The sequence below is a fragment of the Cajanus cajan genome, chromosome 2 (assembly GCF_000230855.2).
Source record: "Cajanus cajan strain Asha chromosome 2, NIPB_CcT2T_4, whole genome shotgun sequence".
Taxonomy (NCBI): domain Eukaryota; kingdom Viridiplantae; phylum Streptophyta; class Magnoliopsida; order Fabales; family Fabaceae; genus Cajanus; species Cajanus cajan.
This window is the reverse complement of record NC_138518.1, coordinates 4,402,435-4,409,978: the sequence shown is the minus strand read 5'-3', so window position 1 is coordinate 4,409,978 and position 7,544 is coordinate 4,402,435. Positions and strand designations below refer to the sequence as shown.

Genomic DNA, 7,544 nt, shown 5'->3' with positions numbered 1-7,544 from the left:
ATCATATTATAAAATACAAGTTTAAAAGAGTTGTTCATTTATTTGATATTTATCAAATTTTCGAAGGAGATTACTTCTCATATGTGATAAAAAATACTTTTTAATAACGAATTAATTTTTTTAAAAAGTTTAATTTTTGATAAAATAAAATTTGTAACATATATATTTACCTTTTGTGCTTTTTATTTATGTATACTGATTAAAAAAATTAAAATAATAAAGATTGTAAGATTTACACATTGATTAAAAAAATCAAAATGGAAAGGATTGGAATATTTATATTCTATTTAAATTTTTTTATTATAAAACATGTTTGAAATAAATTATTATCTAAAATATTATATTAGATATTAAAAACATGTTTATATTATAAATAAATTAAACTTAATTTTTATACAACTTAAAATATTTATTTTTATGTTTTTATTAGTATTAAATTATTATAAAATATATTTTTAGAATTGTAGTTCTAACCAAATATTTAAAAAATGTCTATGATAGATAAATAAGTCATATTTAGGACATGTATTTTAAAAAAAGTTAGGTTCAAACCTACTAAATTATAATATAACATAGTCTAACTTAACTTATTTTCATCTTTAATCGTAAACATAGTTGTAAAAATTTGTAAAAAATAATTATGATATATATTTATATTTTTAAAAGTTATATGTAAAATTTTTAACATTACAAATATATAAATAATTATCGCCCCCACTATCTAAAATTTCTGGATCCGTCACTGCCAAGGTGGTAACTCTGACACTAGGAACCAAAATTCCACTTCGAGCAACAAACTTAGCCAATAGCTCCAACCTAGCCCTAATTGCTCCCATACACCGTATGATCATAGCAGTCCATCCACATGAAAATAGAAGGATAAACTAGAATTCAATAATCAACCATATAAGTATAGGGAAAATACTATACTACTCATTCATTCAATCATCATCACAAACGACCATACAGTTCAACATAAAAACACAACTCATTCATACAACCTAGAAGCAACTTTAATACAACAATAACAACAATATACAACTTAATATTTAATGCATCGTCACGCATGTACAACTGGGAGATCTCCAACAACTGAGGTTGAGCAATTTAGGTGGTATAAACCCTACCGAATCCAACGTTTGACTTATCTCAACTAGGTCAGGTATAGAACAAAGTTAGGAACTCCGAAGAGAACCAGGTATAGACAACAATAGGCGATTGCTCAGGTGTGCCACTTAGACTCGGAGGTCCAGTACTACTGTCAGGACAGAAGGGTTTGGGTATGAGCCTACCACGGCCTTGGCTAGCTTCACCAATCCACATGTGGAGTTAGCCCAACCACTGTCCTCCAAGTACCACGCACCCTCCAGTACTTAGTCAAAGATTACATCTCTAACTAGATAACTTACTCAAATTGGTCATTCAACCATGACATGGATCGACTATTTCCATGTCGCCCACACAGTACTAAGGGATTCAACTTTAAAATAACTTTCAACTTTAAAACAACTTTCAACTTATCACCTTAGTACTATGTATCTCAACATAGGACATATATCTTCAACATATGTCCCCAACTTTTCAACTTTACAACAATAGACATCTTAACAACTTCACAGCAATAGACAACTTACAACAATACAACTATAGACATCTTACCACAAGAGGCAACTTACAACAATATAACAATAAGTATCTTACAACAATAGACAACTTATACAACTTTAAACAACTTTTACATCAATAAACTACTTCAACTTATACATCTCAACTTATTCATAATTCCACAATAAACAACATAAAAACAACTTAGTTTTACAACGTATATCAACTTTAACAACGTATCACATATTATCAACACACCACATATGAACAACTTAAGCCAACAACTACTCAATCCACACTCAACAACTTAATCATTTTCAAAGAAGCAATGCATGAAGCTTCCCTAACTCTTCCTAAAATTAAACAATCTACATTCTAGCTTCCCTCACCTGAAGATTGGCTCAGATTAGCCAAAAACTGAAAAGAAGTAGAATTTTCCTTCGAAGCTCAACCCGGAACTTCAATCCACCCAAAGCAAGTTTTCTAATCTGTATTTCAAGAAATGACAGAAGGCATTAGTGGTCTAGAGGAGAAAAAGAATCATACAGAGAAATTTGAGAGAGAAAGGAGCTCACAGACCCAGAGACCTTCTCTCTAAACTTCTCTCTAAAAACTGACATTCTCCTCACTGCCCACAACCCCTATTTATAGACATTCCGGAGTGGCCAGAACGACCTATACCGAATCCGGAACGGCCCATTCTGCACCCTTTTATCATGTGCAAAAATCACACACAAAACGGCCCGTTCTAAAATCAGAACGGCCCGTTCTGGAACTCATCCAGAACGGCCCGTTCTCCATCCAGAACGACCCGTTTTCCAACCAGAACGGCCCGTTTTCCAACCAGAACGGCCTGTTCTCCATCCAGAACAGCCCATTCTCCAACCAGAACAGCTCGTTCTCCCTCCAGAATGACCTGTTCTCAACTACAATTTGCAGATCAATTTAATAGCTTGGAACGGTCCGTTCTAGGTTGGGAACGACCCGTTCTGGACTACTAAATCACATATATTAGGCTTTCTAAAACAACTTGCTACGTTACAAAACTGATATAAGAGATAGGAAAACATATAGGATTTGTTTGAATAAACTTCTTCACACACACTTCTAGGAGAAAGAAAAATACAAAGAAAAAAAATGAAATACGCTTCTCAGTAAACTAAAACTATCTTATGCGTAAGAATATTTGTAATTTTTTGAAAAAACTATACAAGGAAACTTCCACAAATTAGTCTATTCATAAGTTAATTTTAACTTAAGGAGAAATATATCTTATTTTTTATTCCTAAAAATAATTTTGGAAAAATTTATCCAAATATATCGATAGTCTTGGGACAAGAGAGTATAATTGTACCAGAAATCTCATAGCAGCTTCCCATCTTATTTCTATCTAGTTTAATTACTTCTCCAACTTTTCAATCATTAATTCATAATGAAGCTGTTGAAAAATTGCAATCGAATAATTTTCCTAACACCAGTAAGATACCACAAGGCACAGGTTACGTCTGTTGGCAGTTAGCACAAGTCAAACACAAAAATAGATTTTAACAAGGGATTAGTGAAAAGGTTATGAAATCATGTAGAGGGTAAATCGGCTATTTCCTAACTAAGAATGACACCGACACAATTTGACAAGTCAATCTGACACAAGATAACAACCTTCATCTGTTATTATACAAAATAAAGTAACAATGGCTTAGTAAACAGAAGTAATGAGTTCTGTAACTCTAGTGAGCTAATTTTTACCAAAAGAAAGTCATTGAAAAGTTTCTTACTTTGCCATGTAGCTGCAGTAGACTAAACAGAAAGTATAATCATCTGGAGGAGGTGGTAGCAAGTACTAAGATACAGCAGGACCATTTCCATAGTAAAAGCCATGGCAAGATTCCAAGATGTATGCTTCTCAAGATGGAAATGTATAAACCAGAGAGCTGAGTTGTCTACACTCTATAGTAATCCAAATTGCAGCCTATCCTCCCTTCGAATTGCACCACATTATTCTTTGATGGACAAAGTATTACATGACTATATAATCAATTTAAGGAAGATTTAGAATATCAAGTTTAGAAGGAATAATAGAGGGTTGGTTTCTTGGTCCTCGACTAATTGAGTGCTTTTAAAAGAAAATCCAATAAACATAGGTCAAAAGCAACCATGATTTTAATAGGAATCAGATGAAAACTAAACAGCACTTTCATTGAAAATCACTCCTCCCTGAATCTGAATCAATATGATGGCAGAATCAAGAGGGAAGATGGAAAAACTAGCTACTGATAGATATTTCATACAATTCCAGTAAATCTTGAGAGTCCTGGCTCTACTTTCCGACCAACACTCCAAATCCAATCTAAATATTTTCCCTCTTATTTATACCTCTGACTTCTTGTCCCTCTCTTGCAATTCAGTTAGGATTTCTAATTAGGTCACTGCTAATATGTCTTTTAACAATATCAACTGAAGCTAGTGTGGGCATAGTCATACAGAAAGCAACCCCAGTTATGTTCTGCTGTGCTTGCTATTATTCCTCCAAAAATAACCTTTTCAATTTGAGATCTACTAACATATTGCTTTGGTTGGAAGGATTTGTATGCTTGCATCAATCTGAACATCAGGCAAGGTTGATTAGCCACAGCAAAGTAGAGCACATCATGAAGAGTTACATCGATGATTCTAAGCAATGATGTTCTGCCACTCTCAACAGTGAAATAGAGATAAAGAAGAGAATTTGCAAGCTCTAACAGCAGGATAAAATAAATACTTACATATAAAGTTATTGATACATAACAAGAAAACTGACTCAAACAAACTTAGGTATCTAACATAGATGTCATGAAAGTATAAGCACACAAATGAGATAACACAATTTCAGACTTTGGCAAAATTTGTTGAAGTTGTCAAATTAACTAACTGCCTCCATTTGAACATGTGTGTAGAGGTCTTGGCAATCTATGTATGAGGAAAGCATGTGAACCAATAGGTCTGCTTCCGTACTTCTTCATTTCATGCTGTTCGGCCTACTTAACATATATTTATCTCCTTTTCTGCTCATTTAACATCCAAAATCTGTCATGTTTGTATCTAAAATGGCAGCATCATCTCGAACAACTGTACACATTATTTCTTGGCATTCCGTATAATTTGTATTTGTTCATGATCATAAATAAAAAAGTAAACTAACAGATTTGATTGTTAAGGCATTAGAGGAGGAAAATTGAGCAGAAAAAAGTAAAATTGATCAAGTTAAAAACAAAAGTTTACAACTAGTTGTTATGCACCTTAGGACAAGTTATATGAAAACCATATGCCACAGGTTTAGGATACTCCACCCCTAATTGCTGATATCAGAAGAACGAAGTGCCCAACTATACTGAAAGTAAATAGGTATATACAAAAATAGAAGATCAAAACAACTGCCATGTAACACAACTGACAGAAAGAAAAGATATCCACATCATTTTCATAGCCAAACTCTAATGATGGCATAGATTAGGTAGTAACCCAATAAATGACCATAAGTAGAAGATAAAATCTAAGCCTTTTAAATAATTCTCATTTCTTATATCAATTTTGTTCATTAATTTTATAAACGCTTAAATATGTTCAAACTACTTCCAATTAATTCGATTTTCAGATTATTACTTTTTAATTTTTTTGTTTGTTTAAATTACCTAAATTTTTTTTTTTCAATTTAGTACCTGATGTTAGTTTCCTCGGTTAAATGATGACGTGGCAAACGAACTGCCACGTCATCACCCAATAGTGTTTGCCACGTCATCCCAGGGACTGCCACGTGGACATGGTGATGACGTGGCAAACACTGTTGGGTGATGACATGACAGTCTGTCTGCCATGTTATCACTTGACAGAGAGGGACCAACGTCAGGTACTAAATTGAAAAAAACAAAATTAGTCAGGTGTTTAAAACAAAAAATAATAAATTAATAGATAGTAATCTGAAAACCGACCTAATTGAAGGTAGTAATCTGAAAACCGACCTAATTGAAGGTAGTAATCTAAAAATTGTCACTGAAGGACAACCTATTTTGAGGCCACCATATTTCGATTGCATAAATTACACTGAGTGAAAGGAGCGTATGCGAATATTCATACAATCCATCCACTTCAAACTTTGGTTTGTCATAAAAAATGGACCAAAAATTCCAACAAAGATAGTGGACAATGAAGTGGAGAAAAGTGAAGATTAATAAGATGAAGAAGACATAAAATACCTGTAACTAGAAACAAAAGCAACAAATGCTTTATATTGTGCCATGAAGTAAGATACTTTCGAAAAAAATTTCAAGTGCGACTTAAATATGTTCAAACTACCTTCAATTAGGTTGATTTTTCTGATTACTACCTCCAAGCTCGAATTAGGTCGGTTTTCAGATTACTAACTATTAATTTATTATTTTTTGTTTTAAATACCTGACTAATTTTTTTTCTCTTCAATTTAGTACCTGACATTGGTCCCCCTCTGTCAAGTGATGACGTGGTAGACAGACTGTCACGTCATCACCCAATAGTGTTTGCCACGTCATCACCATGTCCACGTGGCAATCTCTTGGATGACGTGGCAGACATTGTTGGGTGATGACGTGGTAATCTGTTTGCCATGTCATCATTTAACAGAGGAAACTAACGTCAGGTACTAAATTGAAAAAAAAAAAATTGTCAGGTAATTTTAACAAAAAAAAAAATTAAAAAGTAGTAATATGAAAATCGAGCTAATTTGAGGTAATTTAAACATATTTAAGCCTTTTATAAATGTAAGGTTTAAATGATAACTTTAAAGCACATTCCTGAAAATAATTACTACCAAATTAAAACATATTCTTATGTTTTTAAAATAAAATTTCCTACTAATTGTGCAGCAATGACCTTAGGAAATTATTGGTACCTTAAACACATAAAACTCAGATGATGCAATAAAATAAACATATGCTTATAATTTTAATTTTTTTCTGTTACCACGAGAAATAACCAGAAAAAGAATCCAGTTCTATTTTCTATCTTTTGAGGTAAAGAGAGTCAACCATAAGAGATAAAGCATTTCAAACAATCATGTCAATTTCAGCTCAGTTATACAATTGAAACTCGACAATGAGGAGTGACTGAGAGAAACATTAAAGTAGATGAAGCATCCACAAAACATTGAGAAGGAAGAGGATATTCATGTCAAGGCTAAAATAATTTGACTATTATTATCTGATATCAAAATGAAATTGAGTACATTTGACTTTTAATCAAAACCAAAACCATAGTGAGCCCATTACATTGTTTATCTTCTTTTTCATGTGTAACTATAAGCAGAAATAAAGAATACAACAAATAAATAAATAATGTCTGGTTGTCAAAAAAAAATATATAAAATAGTTTAATGTGTACCTAGAAAACATCTCACTTAGTTTTAGTCTTACAATATGCCTCTAGCAATCATTTCTCGGAGAAGTTTTTCAGCCTTGTCATTCTCATCCTCCTGAAAGAGAGCACGGATAATTATTTCAAAAGTTATAGCATTAGGAATGCAACCATTATCTTCCATTTTTGACCACAAGGCCAATGCTTCATCAAGCAAGCCCTCATTACAAAGCCCTCATTGTCAGGCCCCATAAAATAGCTAGCCCAGTCCAACTCAGCCATGGGCCATGGGTATGGAAGACATATAATAGGAGAAATAAAAAATATTAGTAGAAGGGGTAAAAGGGGAATTTATGCAAGGAGGGAACGTGGAGTTAGTTACGTTTTGGGTGGATTCTCATTTTAGAGGGAGGAGGAAAGAGAAGGGGACAGTTTTTGGGTATTCCGTTAGTAGTGGGTCAGGAGCTGTGCTCTGTGGGTATTGCAGATTCTATCTCTGTAATACATTTCGTTTTCAATAATACAGTATCTTTCAATTTTATTTCTTGGTCTCTGACAATTGGTCCGACCTGCCGGAT

The 7,544-nt window shown here is 33.2% G+C and overlaps 1 long non-coding RNA gene across 1 annotated transcript; it reads right to left on the bottom strand.

Moving 5' to 3' along the window:
• Positions 1 to 333: 333 nt before the first annotated feature.
• Positions 334 to 7,195, bottom strand: LOC145954108 (uncharacterized). Its single transcript, XR_014431273.1, has 3 exons — positions 3,381 to 7,195; positions 1,995 to 2,093; positions 334 to 822 (listed from the first exon to the last, which is right to left on the bottom strand). It is a non-coding gene; the product is annotated as an uncharacterized LOC145954108 (long non-coding RNA).
• Between the last annotated feature and the right edge of the window lie 349 nt (positions 7,196 to 7,544).